The 22,096-nt window shown below is 35.1% G+C and overlaps 1 protein-coding gene across 4 annotated transcripts in view; it reads right to left on the bottom strand.

Moving 5' to 3' along the window:
- The window catches only part of FUT8 (fucosyltransferase 8), a 69,358-nt gene that overhangs the window by 38,570 nt on the left and 8,692 nt on the right, over positions 1-22,096 (bottom strand). For 2 of the 4 annotated variants that reach the window (XM_072337641.1, XM_072337643.1), the window contains exons 2-3: positions 14,507-14,578; positions 808-950 (exon numbers count right to left, since the gene is read on the bottom strand). The gene's annotated coding sequence lies outside the window, so the exon portion shown is untranslated. Of the gene's footprint in view, positions 1-807; positions 951-1,140; positions 1,157-14,506; positions 14,579-16,287; positions 16,474-22,096 lie in introns of those variants that run through there. The other 2 variants (XM_072337642.1, XM_072337644.1) reach the window with 2 other exon arrangements.

Raw genomic sequence — 22,096 nt, 5'->3', positions numbered from 1 at the left:
TGGCATATACATGGTCTACAATTATTTTTCACAATATGAAGTATGAAACTCCACTATTAAGTGGTATAACATTGACTTGATCACTAAACATGAAACACTCAAAAAGCATGATACATTCATTTCACATGTGACCTAAACTGAACTCCCTCATCACTGTTAATTTCTCTTAATACACAGTTTCACCAACTAAATTATCTCCTTAGGAAAGCACACTATTCTAAGTACATTGCTCTACTCTTAGGCAAAGAACTGCAAATTCTAACTCCTGTGTGACTACATGTGATGGCACAGCCTCTGACAAAGGACTGGAAACTAAAGAAATAATTATTTAAAGATTACAATGATGCTAGTGTTTGATACAAATAAGCAAATAGGTAGCAAGTATTATGGGCTTAGAAAAGATTTCTTCAATCAGAATCTACATCTTGATATTTCTTGTAACCATGCCAGAGAAACCTCTTCATTAACTAATTAAGTTTCATCTTCCTTCTTTAATTTTCAAACTAAATCTACACATTGTGAATTTGTAGTTGTTTTCTTGCACAAGTATATATTCTGTTTAGAGAGCTTAGTCTGTGCTTCTTCTGTACCCAAAAGCGCATCCACAGAAAGCATCCATATCCTTTCTCAGACTTATGTGCTACTTTAAATAGGACAGGCACTTCACCACAGGAGATTTACAGATTTTCCATATCTTGGACAAGCTCCCATTCAGATTAAGTCTTTTCATAACATATGGAATCAGAATTGCATACACAGCACAGCACGTAAGATGTTGCCAGTATCTTGCAAGAAACAAATACTTGCTTTTCTCTCTTGGACTTCCTCTGTCTGCTGCATCCCAGGACCGGATTTGTCTTTTTCATGGCCGCTTTACTTCAGCAGTCCTCAGTTATGAAAGCTCCAAATCTTTCTGCACTTATATCTCTTCAAATTGATGAGCTCCCATCCTATAAACAGAAGTTCTTATTAATCCTTTCCACTTGGCGTAATTATACTTAAGCCTACTCCACTAGTCCAGTATCACAAGTAAAATACATCCTGCACATTATTCTGATCATCACAACCGTTATCTACTTTGTAAGCCAGTTCCCATTAGAATCCATTATATTTGGGACAGTCATATCACAACATCTTTACCTAAAATAGGTAACAGATGCAGTCCATAAGGAATTGAACAAATATTTGTTCTTCTCCAGTCTAATATTCTTCCTTGCAGCATGAGTCAATGTCAATTCACACCTTCAGCCACTTCCTTTTCTAATGCTTTTTCTGGAATGCAGACACACATTTTGTAGTATTCCAAACGCATACTTAATTATTGTGTAAAGTTACTCCTCTTTTCTATCTTAATTTCTAGTTACGTGCATCATAAGAAGTGAGTAAACATAATCACAGGTCATATTTATCCTTACATCCATACCTTCAGCTATACTACTGCTTCCTTAAAAACCTAATTGTATATCTCAGTGGATTCCTCCAAGCAATCTGTGTGATTTCCCTTTTGTATATTTCCTTATAATTTTGTGTGAGACGAGCAGATTATTTATACAATCAGATTATTCTCTAATTAAACATTTTCTTGATGGAAAATTCACCACCCATTTGAATTTCATTACAAGAGCAGATTTATTCAGTAACAAAGCCTTCACATACTATAATTTCTGATTTGAGCACAGAAAACTCCCTGGCAAGAGGAAATACCAGCAGCGTGAGATTTTTAAGGAGAAAGTATGCATAGGACACTGAACCTGAAACAGTTCAAGAGGAGTTTAGAATTAAGCACAGTAAAACCTTTTTAAAGGTAGACAGGACATCAACAATCTAAACATTTCACCTAGGCAGCTACTGCAGTTTCAGTAAGCAACTGATACCATTTTAAGCAAAAGAGAGGATCCTATCTTAGAAAAAGAAATGTAACTTACTTCCCAAATGCCTGTAAGGTTCTCTCTCAAACATCTACATAAAAAATAACTGGGATTTTTTTTTTTTTTTTTCAGAGGGAGAAGAGAGTGAATTGTCAGAATAACAGGCGCCTCCAAGAAAATTATATAGAATCATTTGAATAAGCAATGAATAAAGCACTATTTGGTTTTACAATCTATTTTTAACTATAAAAATAATACATAAACCAGAAATATAGCAAGGTAAAAAAAATTACCTTAGCCTTATATTAACTAACCCAATGCCTTTCTAAGATATATCTTACTAAATGAACAGGTCAACTACATAAGAAGGAAGGTTTATTTATTTTTGTTTGTTTACTGTATTAACACCATACAAGTCTAATCTAATATAGCCACAGCCAAGAACAAATCATTAAAAATTCAAACATCAAGCATAATTTTCCTCCAAAGTAATAAGTTGATTATTAACTGGAAGCTCTTGTAAAAACCTACTTTCAAGAAGCGAGTGTAAATCTGTGGAAGTGATACCGTAAAAGAACTGACTACAAAGGTTAGCAAAATACAATTACTTTATATTAAAAAATAAAGGATTTCTGATGATAAGTTGTTGATTGCATTTACAAACAAAGGCGTTATCTAAGGCCTAGGAGTTAAATCTAAACAAACTGATCTTATGAGGAAGGGAAAGGAAAACCTACACCTATAAATATCTATTGCTAAAGGAACAAGCCATTGAAACATGATTTAATGAATTAATGGACTCCCTGCCACTTACCCAATTTAAACTGAAGCATCAAAGATGTTTACCAAAAATAAACCAATTTACTAGAGTTTAAAAATAACTGAGTTTTGGTCTGCATAAGAAATTGGGTTGGACTTAATAACAACAAAAAATGCATGCTTTCTTCCCCAAACCTAAAACTTACTATGTTTCTAATAAACACTGAACTTAATGCCTGTAGCTGTGAGAAATACTTCTGGGAATCAGCAGAATACCACTAAAGCAAAGCAGGCCAGTCTTAGCCTACATCATAGCCACATGCCAAAATCTTAGAAAGATGAACAGCCAAGTACATTACAGGTCTTAAAGAGAGAAAGAAATCAGAACAAGACTGAATGTAACACGCTGCTGGTTAGCTTCCTCCAGCAGCTGAGGGTTTATGTTAACCAACAGTCCCTGTGTTAAGCATGACCAACCATTATGTGATTCCAAAACAAAAGCTGTGATTAAGCCACATACAAGCTCCACATTAGCTGTCACTTCTCAGAAGAATATATCTCAAGGTGTTTTAGCAGGACTCAGTTAAAATGCATTCAGCAATGTTTACTGAACTCGATAATCTTCCAGACAAGCTGTTAACCACTAAGATCTAACTTCTGATTTTGTTTTTTCTCCAAATGCCACAAATTTTAAAATAACCTAATGCTCTCCAAATTTTATCTGACATTTTTCTTCATATCAAGCTGAACTTCTCACAGTAATTAGGTGCTTTAAAAAAAGGACCTATTTTCCAACGGTACTTAGAATACCCAACAGCAGATAACATCCTTTATGCTACATATAGTCCCTTAACCACGGGGTTGTTTTTTTTTTTAAATAATGGGATGTTTCCTCCCTCCCCCAGGATATTACTTTCCTTCACAGTTTTGCATTTGAATCCAGCTTTATCAGAATCATACATGCAAATTCTTCACTTTTTGTTTTAGTGCCTTGCTGGGAATGAAGTGCAAGCTGCCTCTTCTGCAGTTACCACAATAAAAGTTGAAAAGCAAACTACTACACATGCAATCAGCAGTACTTTAAACAACAAGTCAACAGACTGAAAAGTATCTACAAGTCTTCGACTAGCAGCATATGAAATTTTAGGTGAATTAGGCAGCACATATATTATATACAATCATATAGAAACATCAACCTACTCTTACTGCCATTACAAGAAATGCTGGAAACGCAACTGCATAAAATTTTGTAGCCGTAGTTCGGTGATTACAAAGATGCATGTAAAAGAATGAAGGGGAAATAAGCTTTGTAGAAAGGAAATATAAAAGTACAAGTTACAGTAGCAGCAATGTATCCTGGGATACAAAGCCAGGCGGAAACTGTTTTTTGAAGGTATTTATGGAGGTCTTCAGGCCCACAAGCACTGACCAACTAACTATTAGAAACGGACATTTGCCAGAGGTAGTAACTGGAGAAAACAGTGAGATATAAATGTTGTTGGGGGACAGTGCTGCTAACTGGCACCATAATCTAAATACCTTGGGTGAGGAACAGAGCGGTAGGGGCAGAAACAGGCAACCTTTAGCTAGTATTTGATCCTTTCATTCTTGCTGGTGCTGAAGTTCTTCACCAAATCTTCTCTTCCACCAGCTTCTGCACATCATTCCATAACAGCTGCAAATATCAGAAACTAAGTCAGAGGTAGGATCTTCCTTCTCCGACTGGCATCAAAGCAACATACAATATCTAAAATAAACAAGAAACTAAGCACCAGCCTGTTTACAACTTAGCTGGATGTTAAAAAATCAAGACAAAATAGCAGACGTATAAGTAAGCCGAGTTTGTAATTGTTATGCAAAAATGCATGACACAATGACCATAAGAAAACTGGAGTTCTATTTGCAATCAGGTGCTTTTGCAAACTCCAGGTATAGGAGTATATCTGTACCGTATTCAGAAGCTGAAAAAGTCATAGAACCGAGCTAAAAGCCTTCCTTGCTGCACGTGAGAGAGAGGGAGATCAGGTGATTTGACAACTGTGCAATAGATATGCCAGAATATCATTTCAAATGGGTCACATCAGAGAGAAAATGTCTGAAGTGATCGTTATTGAAATAAAAAGATTCACTTTGAATCACTATTTCATAACGTAAAATGAACTATTTTCTACAATGCTTTTACTACAAAAAAAAAAAACTAATAAAAACAAACAAACTGTGAAAGACCAATGAAATACTAACTTTGACATACAATAAAGAAGTAGGTACCTTAGTTTTAACAGACTGTGCCAAAATATACACATTTTAATGGATAAAAATTCCCCTCAACTCTCCAATTTTCTTTTACATGCCATTCTGTTTTCATAGATATTTTAGGACACCGAACTTTACACACCACAAAATACAGCAGTCATCTGATTTATAAGTAATGAACTAATTCAAGTACGGCAAGCTATTTATCTGTATTAGCAGATTTGTGTTTCCTCATTTAAACTGCTCTACAGCTTTTGCAGAGCTCAACGCCACCAGAATTTGACTTCTTACTGTATCTGATCATGGCTATCACACAGTAAAGTGCTTTGCTAATCTGGGCTGAGTTTTTTGTTTTGTTTTGTTTTTTTTTTTTGTTTGTTTGTTTGTTTTTTTTAATTAAAAAATGAATTAATTGAAACATTCAAAATTACTTCCTACAGTAGCAAGGCCATGAATAAGCCAGGGTTATTTTCTTAGTTCACGATATTCAAAAACTTATTTTCAAATACTAAATGTTAAGGAGGGTATTAATTTTCCTTTAGCGAAAGGGAGTTGTGAGCATATACTGTAAGCTGTCAATGGTTATTTATAGAAAACTTCAAAATATTATGTATAAGTTACTCATATTACAAAAAACAAACAAACAAAAACAAAACAACAACAACAACAACGCAGTACTTCCTGCTTCTATGCAGGCTTATAAATAAATTGTCTAGTACTTATGAATAGACTCAAAAAGAGTCTCTTTCTCAAAAGAAAAACTCCTTGCCACAAAAAAAGGCAAACTATCCAGCCTGAGTTTATCTCACTATGATTCGCACAGGTGGCTCCAGAGAAAAAGAATCCTTCTGATCCAGTTCTCACCGACTAAAATACCCTGAGATGGAGAGCTTTATTTAATCATTTATTTCAGTCATACTTAAACTTTTAAAAACATACATGCAATTGAGTAAGCATTTTAAGTATATGAGCAGGCCTTTATTTTTAGAGCAATGATGGGAGACATGTCTAAATTAGCAATGGGTGACCAGAAGTTCAGATCTAATGTGTATTTAACAAAAAGACAGCAGCATACTGATCTGCTTTTTATGGCTCCATTAATACTTCTCAAACTGCAAGGAAGAATAACTGTGTGCTTATCACCAGATTTACAAATGCCAAAGAATCTGTTCCAAGTTATTTAATAATTTTAAAAAAATAAATTGGAAGAAACCCAATAATGCATAAATATAGAAATGCATTGTCAGAGCATGGAAAATACTTCAAAAATATTTGAATATTCATATTACAATACACAAAAATAAATCATTTATGCCATAAGTAGCAACAACTGCTGCACAAAATGTTTCGGTTCTTTTCCCTAAGTAATAGATACTAAGACTGGGAACATTTAAGGCCAGTGTTCTGAATTATGCCTTTGATGCAGTGAGTTGAATTGAACTCAAATTTCACTTAAAATCTCCCTTTTTCTCAAATCAGAAATGAACTCAGAGCAGTTCTTTGACATTTTTCTAAGCTTGAACCAACACTCATTGAACTGAACTGGAAAATTTGCTGGTTATTTATGTGTGTAAAAACAGTTCCAGTGAAATACAGAAAGGGTTCTTTTCTTACAAAAAAAGGCTCAGGGCACAAGGGAAGGAAGAACAATTTCTTTGGTACCCAATGAAAGTTCCTAGATATAAAGTGTAAAACAGTTTGGTTGATTTTTTTGTTGTTGTTTTTATCTGATAGCTTCTGTTGTTGCTCACATGCTGTCCCAAATAACACATAGCCATTTCTCCATAAAATGCTACATTTGTGGCTTTATTTTGTTAAATTCAGACTGTTTGTTATTTTAATAAAATGCATTAAATACCCAAAGGAAGAGCTCCTCCCAGAGCCCAATACATGCTCATCGCTAACTTTCTTTACTCCTACTCCATGTAGGAGATGAGCATACAAAAATTGACACTAAGTCAAGATTACTTCTGTGTATAATGCTGAAGTTTTCAATAGTCTATTTAGAAAAACTCCAAGTCTCTGCTTTCCTGATAATTTTTATTCTTATGATGCGATTCAGCACAGTTCCTTGAGTGACATAGGATTCGTCCTTGCACTACACTTTATTAAGAAAAACAACCATACATTGCAGTTTTTCCTGTTCCCTTACTGAGTTACAAGTTCACCAAATGTCAGTTTCTCTTATTACAGGACATCTTTATTCTCCCAGCAGACAGTGTTGAAAAGCCTTGCAAACAACAGAAAACTTAAGTACAGTTTACAAATTATCAGTCAGTTAATTCTTCTGATGCTTCTTTATAGCATGTTTTGAGTCTCAGCACATACAGTGCTAGACAAGCTCTGTAGTTGTCAAGAAATCATACAAAATCTAACAATTGTATTTGGCATACGTCAGGGAAATATCTCATGCGCTCTGTCATCTATTCCATCTCCAGATCATTTGTTTACTAAATTATGAAATAGTAAATGCAAAGGAAAGAATGAAATACAGGCGATGAGCAAACATTCAATATAAAACAAATGGGAAGAAAAAAAGCCCACAACACAGGAGTGGAAAACTTGGAGGGATTTACAGAATTCAAGCCTGAAAGCTTGCTGCTTCAAAAGGCACCTATGTGGAAGAAACAAGCAGAGTGAGAGCGTGGGAGCACTTATGTTATTAAGATGTTTCCTGAAGCCATTAGAATGCATGAATTACATCCCAGGGATTCTGTGAACAGAGCTTAACTTTCCTTCATTCTTAACATCATTCTCTGCTATGCTCTCTGCTCTAGTAAAGCACCAAAATAATAACAAACTCCAGTATTAATGTTGTAAAATGCCTCCAGACTCAAGAGATTATTCTATACTGAGCACAACCTACTGATATACCCTGGATTGCTGCTACTGCACTAAACAGCAAAAGCCAAAGGCTGTAAGTTACCAGTTGAAAGATGTTGGAATTGTTTTAACAGTTCTGTGATTGTGCAGTATGTTCGGAATACTTGCACATGCAAGCATATTTTGACTCAAAGTGTATCAGAACATAAGCCACGTTGTAAATTTACTGCAAAGTGCTGACATAGAATGAATATTCAATTTACAATTTGTGTAAAACAATTTTAGATGTATGAGCACCAATTATCTTCCTCCCTCCAACAAAATCTTAATAATTCAGGTTCACATACAAATTATTCCACACTGTAACACAGTTTAAGAACTATCCACAAGGTAATAGCTACAATTACTAAGTGAAAAACAGAGGTTCCAAGTACACACGTTACTTTTCTGAAATTCCCTAGGAAAAACACATAACGACCTAAAAGAGCATAAGAAAATAAAGAGTGGTTGGTTGAAAAAAAGCAGAGTGGGACAAAGTAGTGCAAGTATCTACGACCTGGGTGTTAATTTAAAATAAAATTAGTTTAGTAATAGAAAAGTACAAATACCATAAAATATTTTGAGTAAAATAACTTCAGAACATATTCCAATAGTATTGCTATAGTAGAAGAAGTTTCAAGAACTAACCTGCTGTTAATAGAGTCAGATTACAGTGCACATACAATTGTCCTCACCAATGTTCCGGCTCCTGTTCACAAGACCTTCCATCAACAGAAAGATATCCAATACAGGTCACATTCCAGAGCCATCTTTATCACTGCCTAAGATACAATTCCTAGATGGCTTTGCAATGTTCTGAGGGGTACTAATCACAGCAGCAAGGAATTATGAAAACTCAGAGTTCCCATTAATTGCTTTTTAGGGCACCCTTCCTAAAATATCTGTGGTTCCTTACACTAGTTTTCACTCTGCTACCCTTCCAAAGAAATATCATCCATCTCAGATGAGTACTATGTACATATAACAAAAGCACACATCATTTTTCCATATTTTCTTGACTGCAGCAACTACCAAATCATGCTGAAATCAAGAAAAGATAATCAAGGAGAAAGGATGCATAATACAGATGGTGCATAAAAATCACCAACTGCTGCAAGCATTCTTAGAGCAGCTGCACAGTGCTGAGTGGGGTTTGTGGGTCTGTGAGGAAAAAAAAAAAGCTCTGAGTTATAAGATCACTCACTGTTACTGTCACAGGACAATGAGCAATTTCTTCACATCCTTCTGATACGGGGAGCTTACATTCATGCCAAGTATGACTGCCATATAACACCACTGACGGCAGTCAAAGTCATTTGGTAATGTAGGAAAGGGGGGACGATTGCTCTCTGGAGGTTTGCAATCCCAGACTACCATCAGGTATCAGATAATCAATTAGAAATATGAACTAAATTGAAATCATTGCATATAAAAAGATATTGAACACACGACTTGCTGTGTAGCACCATAACTCTAATATGCAGGGAAAAAAAAAACCAAACCACAGCATTTTAAGGCAACGGAAGTTCTAAAATGAGACAGATCAAGAGTGGAGATTATATATATACCAGCTCTGCCTTTCTAAACCAATCTTAAATACAGAAGTAAAAGGAATACATTCTATGGTTTAAGAAATAATAATAAAATTAATATTCATTAACATGGTTGGGCAGGAAGGTGCAGAAAGCACTCTTAAGAACAGGATTTTCTAAAAACCAATTAGCATTTTTCATGGAAAAGCATATATTCTGCAGCAGAATTACAATGCAAATATTTGTTCATAAGTATTCTACACTTAGTCCGGCAGGGAAAATACTTATAAAGAGAAAAAAGGAGTGATAAAACTACTGTAAAATATGATGCAATGTGACCCTTTAATAAGCACTTGATTGAAAAAAAGCCTGTAATGCCTCAAGATAAGGACAGATTTCACTGTGTTTAATATCCCCGTTACTGTTACACATTGTGCTTTACATAGAACTTGGTGTAAAATGTTGTCAGTAATAAGCTGAATTTGGCTAAGAGTAATACAGCTGCTAAGATGTTAGCAAAAGGAAACATGATACTGATAAGCTAATGGTATGACTGCAAGATTCTGTAATACATTCATTCCCTCAGCAGTGAAGTAAGACTTCAGTTCCATTTTCAAAGTCCATGACAATCTTTCATTCTCAAGTGAACAATGTACTATACAGTCCTGTTGCACTGTCTCTAACACATCCTCCCTCCCATCTCTGCTTGCTGATGAGCCTCTATATTTTTAAAACCACAAGAGAAGCTCAGAAAATTCCCCTCTCAGACTATTTTCTCCTTTTTTCTAATCAAAACTAATTTTTTCAAGCATCCAATACCAAATACCATCTCTAACCTTAAGTGCTATCTGCACTAATACGTTACTACATTTGGGACCACATATTTACTCTATCCAAATGCAAGTTCTTGAAATAAGTCCGACTACCAAGCAACTCAACAATTAATGATCTATCCCTACTATTACAACATTGTTACATAATTAAGCATAGAATTTTATGCATTTATTTTGAGCCATATATCATTTCTAAGAACTAGCGAAAACAACGACCAAAAAGTCCCCCTATTCAGCCTTAAAGGAACCGTCTTGAGAGCATGAAATTTCCCTGTTGAGTTACACTTTTGTTGTTCATTAACTGATTTTAACACAGTTAACATCAATTACAACAAATACCTTTAGGAAAGATCAATCTGGTTAAAAAGTTAGTATGACTATCATTGGGATCCATTTTAAGTGCATCACTGTACAACTTGGCAAGTCACTGAATTTTTCTCATCCACTTCAGACTCCAGTTTCTTTCAGCATTTCTTTAAAAACAAAACAAGACACCAAAAAAAAGCCACAACTTAAGCACAAAAACAATGAACAGTTTTCATCAGTTTCCAAAGAGCTTATTAGCTACCGTTTAATAACCAAAATATAAACATAACAGAGCACTGTAATACATGTAATATGATTACATCATACTTTGTAAAACAGAAACTCCTGAATGTTATGTTTCTATGTAAAAGTAACCCTGGCATTTACCTACATCTCACATAAGCTTTTTTCTTCTTTTTCTTTTTTTAAATCTTCTCCCCCTTTTAGTGGTAGCTGACAGCTACCAGAACAAAGTCAAAAAAGACCAGGTCAAAGGGAACAGGTTTACAGAACAAAGAATTGGGTACCATGTAGATCTGAATGTGTCATCACAAAAATTGAATTATCACATTGATACAGGCTTTTGTCTTTATGTAATAACCAACTGAAGATCAAATGCTGCACACATATTTGGGTCCATAACAGACAATGACATTTGGTTAAAATCATTCAACTGGTTGCATTACAAAAATAAGACATACTTCTAATAATAGAAATGGACATGGAAGCTTTCATCTTATTAATTTTCTCAAGCTGCATCTCCCAATTATTGATGTATCACAAGTATAACCTATAAGAATTTATTCAATGATTTGGGTTAATTAAATCCTTTTTTTAATTCCAAAATAAGAATAGGTTATGATTTCATACACATTTATTTCAAGTAGTAAGTTCATATTTGTTCACCTCTTGGTTTATTCTTGCCTATTTCCTCTGATCTTACCTCCTTAAATAATTCCTCAATATTTCAGTCTTAGTTTGGTGTAAAAGATAAACTTCAGACATTACAAATGGTATAGATTATCAACGATATTTGAAATCTGATTTTCAGGCACTGTAAAAATACTAATTTGTATTATCGTCAGATAACATCCACCCGAATAACTGCTCATATTCACATTCAATGTTTAAGATCTGGAATATTTAAATTTAAATTTAGATCAATTCATGATCTAAAGTTACTTAGACCATTAAAGGAAAATATTTCATCCACAAAATACAAATACGAAACTCATTGTAATATGCAGAAAGATTATGTGCTGCTTCTGCAAGCAAGAAATATACTAGACTGAAACTTTAGAAACACACTGGGGTGGTTCAGCTTTGATCTTGATAAGAAGAGCGCAATAATCAATATACTCTTTTAGAACGATATTTTTCCTTTCCGCATGTTGACACATTTTGATATGTAGAAATAGAGAATATCTATTCAAGATTTCGGGTGCCCATTAAATAAACCAAAACTCAACACAAACAAGCCTTTTTCAGAGTATTTACCTTCAAAAGCCCATCACAGATGAAAAACAACTTTCAGCATTTCCAATAAAGGATCAAAAAGTGTTTCAGAATATGAAAAATTCACCATTCATCTATATTAATAAATAGCAAAATTGCAATTCATAGATGAAATGGATTAGATTAAGTATGAAACTTAACTTGAACATAAAGGAAAAGACCACCAAAAATATTCATACATCTGAGAAGAGTCAAGGAAAAAAAAGAAAAACAAAAAGATGCAGGAACTGAATGCAGCCCCGGACTAAAGAATCAAGAAACAAGGAATAGGTATCAGTTTTCCTCTATTGCTTAGTTACTTCTCCTCAACCTACCAGAACCACCAAGACATTAAGCTCAAATCAACTTTCCTCCACAGTCTAATCTGCCCCAGTAGTTGAGTAATAAATCCAAAACCACCAGCTGAACTGGTGCCCCACGCACTGCAGTACTCAGGCCTGTACAATTCCTCTTAATGGCCCTCTGACAAAAATTGAAAAGAGAAAGCAAAAAGGAGTTTCATGTAGTTCTAAACTTCAGTGTTCCTTTAGTTAAGACAGAAGGACTGATTCTCTAACGGAGGAACAACTACCACTAAAACTGACAAACCAAGGAAGCGTGAGCACAGTGCAAACTGTACTACAGAAACTAAATATAAACAAGTATATACACTTACATCCAAGACTCACACTAAAAACAAATGTAGATCACCCTTTTAACTTTACAGTGCTTTGTAACACCAACTTCACAAGTAAGCCAAACAGGGACACAAAAAATGTGTAAAAGACGACAGAGCAACTGCTGTATTATGAATTTATAGGGCAGCATGTTCAAGGGATCAGCAAATTCTGATAATAAATGGCTTGCACAAACCATACAAGTTGATACATATTTACACGTGCTGACATATAGGGAGGGAGAGACTGCTACAGATGTTATTATTGTCTGCTAGGAGATTTTCAAAACTTATTCTCTGTGAATCATTGTTACCAGTCAGTAGAGGAAGGTCACCCCCTACCCACAGCAAAGACCAGGAAAAGTTTTGCAAAATCACCTACTTGTAGTCAAACACTGTCACAGAAGCTGTATTCTGCTCTACTCAAAAGTAACACTGGCTATTTCTAGCCTAATAACTTTGGCCCTTCCACAAGTTGCTGGACAGATCTACTGGCTTTCTGCTGCCTAAATGGTCAGGTTATGCTCTCACACTCACTGCTACCACCTGCACATTCTCATTTCTTCCTTTGCATCATTTTAACACTTTCTGAACTCTTATCTGAGCTAATCCAACCCACTAACTCACCTTTTTGCTAGGTTTCTGACATAAATCAATTCACAAACGGTTTCAGCAGAGTCAGAAATAGAACAAAGTGAAGTGAGAGCAGTGTTCAGGAAATACAGCCAATGTCTTCAAGCTGCAGGCTGTTAACAATGGCTAACCCAATTCCAGGAAATCTAGCTTTCCAAGCATTCAGTTATCTCCATATTCTTGTTCTGTTTTGACCATGAGATTCCTTTTTTCTTGTTTAGATTTCTTTGTTTTTTAAAATCATCCATCAAATTCTTAAGCAAACTTCAAGAGTTACTTCCATACTTCCAAATAGATCACTATAATTCAGAGTGCTTTAGCTGTCTTCAGATTAATTTACAGTCATTACCAAAGCTGCGTGAATAGTAAAGGCATTGTGGTCTGCAACAAACTTGCTCTGAGATGGTTGTGAAACTCAGTTTTGAAAGTTCAAGAAGCTCTCTCAATCTTCTTATCCTTACCATAATTACTAATGTTACTGATCATAAGAGTCTTTTCTATAGTTGCATCAAACAAAAATAACAGGCTTGGGTTCTAAGTTCACATCTGAATCCACATTTCAGTGAAGTTAACTTCACTCTAATCAGTATTTAAAAAGAAGATTTTAAGATATATTTATTATTATTCGTTTATTTGAATGTAAGTTACAGTTCCTGGGTAGACCTTCAAGAGCATATGAACGTGTAATATTGCATTTTTAATATGTCACTATTTGAGGAAAGAAAGCCCTGGATTTAGAATATCCCAAAGCACACAATTATTTTCAGCTGCAATGATCAAGTTGCTCACAGGTCAGATAGAGAGAAATCAAGTGTGTGTATAACTTCTACTGAAGTACTACTTAGCTTTGAGAAATGCAATATCTACAACTCAGATACAGATGAAAGGACCTAAGAATAGAGACAAAGTACATTGTACACATGACAGAGGATACACAATGTATCTATAAAATAATTTTGCTTTTTAGGGAGGAAAGAAAAAGGTGAAAGAGGTGTCTGACTGACCCAGTTTTGTCAACAATCTGACATTAAAAAAAATAAAATAAAATAAAAACTTCTTCATAAATGGAATCCACAAACCATCCAGCAAAGGACCTGACCTCTGTGCTGCAAAGTTTGCCTTTTCCAGCTGACATTGATTTACCATTAAAAGGGCAGTTTTTGGTTGTTACTTAAGTAGCACAGTTTCTCATCCAGCTTCTTTACACTCAGCCATATTGCTGTTTCAGTGGCAGCAATATTGCAGAAAAAATAAATAAATAAATAAAATTTAAAAAAATTATCTACTTACCAACAATAATTCCTGTTCAAATTAATACTTTCCAGGACTTCCTCACTTTCATTTTGAAGTCCAGTTAATTCTCTGAAAATGGAAGAGGAAAAGAAGATCACTAGTTTATACCCTTCTTCTTTTTAAATCTTTATATGCGTTTTCATCCTTTATCCACTACATACATTCAAGAGATGCATGTAAACATCCGTATTTTTAAAAGTTCCTCTGTTTTATGATTTATGATTCAACATCTGACATGTCCCATAACTCCTATGAAAACAGAAATCAATAGACATGAATAATCTTTTTTGAAAACTAGAAATTTGAAAAAAAATGTGCAAAATAAATAGTGATGTCTGCTTCAATCCCACCCTTCCGCCCCAACCCCCCCACCCCCCCCCCAAAAAAAGAAAGGAAAAAAAAAAAAAAAAGATTAAGTAGATGCTTTCAAGGCAGCTGGGAAACAAACTCAGGATGTGAGGGAAAAAGAAAGCAGTGGAGTAATTCTTTGTGTATATATATATAGCCAGGCCTGGGTGGAGGAGGAAAATCATAGGACTAAGATTCTAAAACACGGTCTCAGAAGCCAAAAATATAAAAGAAACAACTCAAACTGAAATATTTGCTACAAAGACAATAAATAAATAAATAAATAAATAAATCTACTTTTAAACAACACAAGTAAACTGAACTCGTCTGTTTATATTTTTACATAACATACATAGCAGATCATAGTATATAGGAAGTGTATTGTCTTCAATAAACTCTTACTTTTGAGTTATCAAGGCATGGAGTTACTACCTCACTTAATAACTGTGTTGTTGTTACCTCAGAACAGCTGCAGACTACTGAACAAAGTGCTGCTTGCTGATCATTTAAGAGAAAAAGCAATCAAAAGCTGCAAATATCAGACTTCAAGATAGCATAAATTGGATATTGAAAAAGTTAATTTGACTTCAAGGAAAGGGGCAAAACGGGGGAAGCTAGCAAAAAGAAAAATAAATAGGAAACTAATTAAAGTAACAATAGCACCAGGAACAGGTGCGAAGAGAAAATGTAAGTGCATCTGCTGTCTTTTACCGCAATGACAATTCTGCCACATTAATCTTATTTTTGCTTAAAAGTTATTAAGTGCCCTTACATTTTGAAAAGAAGTTGAGCAACCATTCTGGCAACTCTAAGATTATGTCACATGTAGTACCATGGATATATAAATATAATTTTTAGAAGGCCTAATTCTGTACATTTTTAAATCATGTAATAAGTTATTTGACATAACTTCCACCTGTAAGGTCAGAGCCCATGAACTTTCAAACGTGGAAAATCTGGGGAAAAGAGTGAAATGGCTTATTTTCATTTCCATTAGAATTTGATAGTTTCAGTACACAGAGGGGAGGAAAAAATATATATATATATATATCCAAATATACCAACCCTCCCTTCCCCACACGATGGGGTCAAACATTTAGATTTGATTTCACATATCAAACCCATTCTCCATGCCAGGACTACTTTCCCACTACTACAGGAAGAATCACCTCACTCAAAATCCCATCTTTGGCCAATGATGAACTGCCTCTGATTTGGAGGGGAATGAAGGAAACAGCAAACAAATTATGCACCACAAGAGAAATAAACAAATAAATAAATGCTCCCTCCTCTTCCATGCAGGCTACCAGCAGAATCCTCAAAGAACAGATCAGGTAAAATTGGAGTCATTACAACTAACAACAACCAAATATTTCCTCAGCTTCCCAAGATTTCCAATATTCCAGAGCCAACAAATCTCAAATGCTTACCTATCACTTTTGCCTCCGGGTTCAATTTTGCCATTTAACATAGGCTCTTTACGGAACTGTATAAAAGATCATACAAAACCGCTCATTTTCTTTCTCACCATTACTAATTTTTCAGGACTAAATTTCATCATCTGATTTTCCAGTGTTTTGGAGCTAAATTTTTCCTTCAGACATATTTACTTTGTGCTGTCTCTCTTTCCCATGCACTCTCCAACACTCAGCAAAGACTATTCTTATTTCTTTCTAGCTTCACTTGCCAAATTCTCTTTCATTCTCTTTTAAGACATTGAGTTCAACTTAAGCATAATCCAAAAACTCTTTTGTTCCCGAGTCTTTTGAGAGACTCAGTCTTTTCCGAGTGTGACTGATCAGCATTACAAACCATGTCCTAAATGCAAATTAACTAGTGCTTTATTGGCTGGTCCTAACAACCTTTTTTAAAAGCTATAAACCACCTGGTGTGTCTTAGAACCATCTGAGAAGAAAACAGATACAGTTGTGTTATAGCCCAGATCCCTCTACCTCTGATTAGCAGTCTCGTTATGCCAGGAGTTCTTGTCAGCACCGGAATAAGTAAATCATCTGCATTTTTAATTTTCTTTTATGAAACTTGAACATTATTTATTGCTCCAAACACAGAAACCATCCTCTGCTACTGAGTACTATAATCATTTCTTACTATTCAGAAGGAAACAGGCCAGATTTTTAGCAAAGTCAGTTACTTTTCAGTCTCTATTATTTCAAGTATCTGGCAGGGATAATAACTAAAATTACATTCAGAAAAAAAATTTTACAGGAAAAGAAACAATTTATTCCAACAATTGTATTTGTAGAAAAGAAACAACAAGAACAGTTAAAAATGTTACAATGAACATTTTTTTCACTTTTAGAAAAGAAAAATATATAAGAAATTATTCCTTCTGTACATCAGGTGGAGCTCCAAGTTGCTTCCAAGTTTAAAGACACAAGAGAAAGTAAACTTTATGGGGAAAAAAAAACAAAAAAACAAAATAACAACAGTTATTTAACTTCAATAATGAATTGGATTTCTTACACCCTGTAATACATCTGTCTGGAATCAGAGTTAAGCTGCTGACACAAAGCAAATTTCCTTAAACCAATGTGTAAAAAAAGAAATACAACCCAGGGAAACCGAGGAAGAGACAATCTTTATATGTATCAAATAATTTTTACATATATTAGTCAGAGATCCCTTACCATTAACACCTTAGGAACAGCTACACTGTACTGAACTCATAATATTCAAGGATGAAAGTCATCACACCTAACTACTCCAGCACAGCAAATAAAGGGTCTCGGGAATCAGCCATTACACAGCAACATGCAGAGGACTCTTTCTGTGCTCCCCTTCAAACAAGATTTGACTACTGCAGGTTTGAGGAAGACATATAGTTGTCCAATTAAATTCTACTTTAATCAAAGAAGGTGCAAATTTGAAAGCATTACACTCCCCTCAAAGTTCCCAAAACAAGTCTAGAAGTATGGGGCTTTACTTGTATTCGTTTTTCTATTATCAGGTATAACTTTATTACTTTGATTTTGTTCTTGGTTTATACCCTGTTATAAAGTCACTTTATGATATCAAAAGTTTCATACATACCAGTTTCAGCCTACAGAACTGATAGAGAATGGTATATAATTAATGGATTTCATTGGATACAATTAATGGATTTATTTCATGAACATACCTAAAGGCCAACCTAATAACTATGTTATTGAACAGCATCCAAATATAAAAACACTTTCAATCTATTAGTCTGTGAAGAGGCAGTTCACGCAAGATGTAGTAAACCAACAGGACTTTAACTGCTTTCCTACGCTCTTTCTCCACTCCCTTCAGGAGGCATTGGCCCAGATATTTGACTCATTTTTCCCTTTTATTTCAAAAACAAATGGCTCCCACCGACACATCCCAATACTCCCAGAAGGCAGATCTGGGAGTACCTCCATCAATGTTTTTCTCACTCTACAAAGTTTCATGTACACTATAATGAAATTTCTTCTACTTGATACACATGTAGCACATGCAATGCAGATTTGGGGAAATTTGGGAAAATGTGGGGAAAAGAAAAGCACTGGATTTCTCTTAGCTCCCTCCAAACCAGAAAAACGTATGTTGTGATTCATTTCCCCAGAGTTCCACTTCTTCTCAGCCATGTGAATTTGCCATCTGTGCTTCCCAAACTGGCAAGTTAAAATTCTGCTGTCATTTGTATCAGCAACAAGCATATTAAAGGCAGAGACTTCCCTCTTTAATAAAATGAAAATTATAAATGGCAATCTAGATATTGATCCCAAAGTGAGGAGCAGGAGCACAGTTAGTTAAAGAACCACAGGGAAGACAGCAATCAGTAGACTACCTTTAGAGCTTTCTTATTCCCTGTAAGCTAATGACAAAATTATGGAGAATAAAACAAGATGAGCTTGAATGTAAATAAAAATACAACTCAGTTGATGATACATTTAGAGGGATGCTTCATGAAGCTAGAAGATATATCTTGCTTGGAAAATACAAATGCAAATGGCGAAGCAGGAAATTTATCATGAATATCAAAGGATTACATGCTCATTTTGAGATCTAGAGTCACAGAAGCCAAATACTCTGAAAGTATCCACATAACATTAACAGGAAAATTTTATAGTGAGAGGAAGAAAAGAAAAATTACCAAACAAGAAGAATAAAGTGGTTGAGGGAGAGAGTTGTTTGGCTTTGACTCTTGCTTTTCTTTTTGACAGCTAGCAGAATTTTCAAAGCATGAGATTTAGTACTAATGACTCACAAAGTAAGGCTTTAAGGAAGCAGATCAAGGACATAAGTGAGTACTAGACCTATTAGTAACTGAGTTGACTTGGTTTTGTTGAAGTGAAGCTAAAAGTTTGCATCAATATACTGGTGTCTGAAACTTTGCTACACTGAAGTGAAAAACATTATATTAGAACAATAAAATACTTTTGGAAATGGTCAACAGCACTGTCCCAGTGAGCCCTTGGGAACAAACAGCGTCAAGGTTATCGTGCAGCCAGAAAAACTTGCAAATGGTATTGTGTGCAGCTACCTGTTTTGAAAGCCGAGAGATGAACCAAATGGACAAATCTCATTCCATGCCAGCTGTCCTCAAGACCAGACAATGGTTCCATTTACTGATGCTGATAAGACCAAAAGGGCTTTGAAATCAAATTAACTTAAGAAAGCAGAAACTAGGTGAGGGAAAAATGGCATCTTCAGAGATCTAACAAAACAAAAATAAAAGAAAATAAAATAAAAATTGAAGGAAACAAAAAAAAATAAAAAAAAGCAAATTCAGAAGCAACAGAATTACAGAGAACTCTCCCTAGACAAAACCTACTGAAAGAAAAGACTGCAAAAATCTATAAGGAAAGAGAAATTAAATTCCTAAAGGAAAATACAGACAACATGAAGAAGAAAAACAACGCTTGAAATGCTGGCAAAATCCACCCTCTTCAAATAAGGTCAAGAAATTCAGGAAGAAACAAACCTGTGTTTCAAATTGAGAAAGGAAATTATTTCCGCAGTTAAGTTTCACAAGTAATTGTCTGAGGAACTAGATGAAACTAGAAGGCCTATCCCATGAAAGCAAAGGGTAGGAAAATAAAGTTTGACACTTACAGGAAGAAAAAAAAAAAATCAAAAAAATCTAAGATGGAAATCAGCAAGAAGGATGGTATCATGCATGTCACTGAAAAGGAGCAGCAATATTGAAAATGCTACAAAGAAAAATGACTGCAAGCCAAAAGAATTTTTTTCCCAAATTTTGTTATTCACGTAATAAAAATAGAGGTCTTTACTGTTAATTATGAGGGACAGTTTAAAACCCCAGGATTTATCTCAGCCTACCAAACTAAAGATATAAAGGAGATTGTTTCCTTTTAAGATTAATAAACATACACCGTACTACCCACCACAAATACTGGTTACTCCTACAAATACCAAAGCACACTTCCCTAAGGGAAGTCAACACACAAGGCCAGTGCCAACAGAACTAAGAATCCTTTATGTATTACAACAAATCATACAGTAGCAGATTAAAAGAAGAAACAGCATTATTTTTAGTGCCTTTGAGTCCTTTCCTGTTCCTTCCTGTCTTCTTCCTTTTTCTTCGCCCTTAAAAAGGTCAGTAATTCAAACCTGCTCAAAGTAAGCCCATGGTCTCATAATGCCATGGGAATTATACTAGAACTCATACATAATATCTTTTACTCCCAGTTTTTCAAACAATAACCAAATAAAAATCATGGCACTTTATTCCAAAATACATCAAACAGCATCAGTGACTGCTTTCACCAAGTGATTAGTCAAATAGCAGTAAGATGACACTAACAAGACTGTGGTCACCTTCATTGCTGTGAATCAGAACCATCCCAGCAGCTGTGCAGATTTCAAAGATGGTAGCTATTTCATATCCCTGCCACTGCCAATCCGCGGGAAGGCTCTGAACAGCTGCCAGCAGAATTCAGCATCCAGAACCTGAGAGAAAAAGAAGAAACACCACTTCTTCCCTCAGGGCTAGAGAGTTATGGCTTCACATTCATCAGACACGTGCTAATCAAAGATAGATCCTAAAAATTAAATAAAGAAATAAAATAAAAAGAAAATCAAGAGGACCATTAGAGCTGGGATACAAGCAATTAACATCAAAGAAATGGACAGAGATTTTCAGTGAGACACTGACTTCAGAAAAACCTGAATGATGTTGTCAAAAATGGTCTGTTATGTGGCTGATGGTACCTGACCATGAAGAGCACTGAAGAATTGTTTTTAATATATTTCTATCAGCACAAATATTACACAAGAAAATATGTTATTTGTATGTTTTCGTACACCAGAATATACCTTTGAGACTGTTCTTCAATACTATATGCAAAGTTTTATAGTGCCTAAATGTTAGAGAAAAAAACCAAAACCATCTACTACTAAAAATAAGGCACACTGCATTCCAGAGAGGTTTTGGGTCTTTCAAGTTGCTCAGTTTTGCATAGTCATTTTGTGACCCATCTTTTCCATACCTGTACATGACCATAAACAGACTAAAATAGCGTGATATCAAGAAGAAACTATAGTTAAATGCTTGCATGAAGATTCCTTCTGAAGTGGATCTGCTGCTTTCTTATCCTGCTTTTACTATACATTAGGCTATCTTGCATTTCTCCCTTATTCTTTTGATGCTTCATTTATAAGGGAAATTTATAGAAAACTATGCGTACTTTCCTATTCAGGAATAAAAAGAAAATATCATTTTCAAAGCCACGTATTTAGGATCATAGAATCACCAAGGTTGGAAAACGCCTCCAAGACCATCCAGTTCAACCATCAGCATCTCCTGACCAAACCACATCCCTTAGGACCACATCTACACATTTCTTGAACATCTCCAGGAATGGTGACTCTACCACCTCCCTGGGCAGACTGTTCCACTGCCCGACCACTCTTCCAGAGAAGAAATTTTTCCTAATATCCAAGCTAAACCTCCCCTGATGCAACTTGAGGCAGTTCCCTCTAGCCCTGTAGCTATTTAGTTTAAATCCAGTTCAATGTCATCTTTTTCTCTCGTTCAATATGCAAAACATATGAAAGAAAACAGACTCCCTGCAATGCATTTACGGAGAGTTAAAGGCTGCACAACTGAGTCCTTCATTTATTTCCAAAGCAAGTATATATATGTAGTAACTCAGGTTCCTCTGTACAATCCAATGACTGTGGTACCAGCTACCCTGAGTGACCAGCACAAGACTAAAGGATAACCCTGCTTTCATACAGAAAACAACCTCC

This window comes from Excalfactoria chinensis, chromosome 5 (genome assembly GCF_039878825.1).
Source record: "Excalfactoria chinensis isolate bCotChi1 chromosome 5, bCotChi1.hap2, whole genome shotgun sequence".
Lineage (NCBI taxonomy): Eukaryota > Metazoa > Chordata > Aves > Galliformes > Phasianidae > Excalfactoria > Excalfactoria chinensis.
Note: the sequence above shows the minus strand (reverse complement) of the source record. Positions and strands in the feature narration are given on the sequence as shown.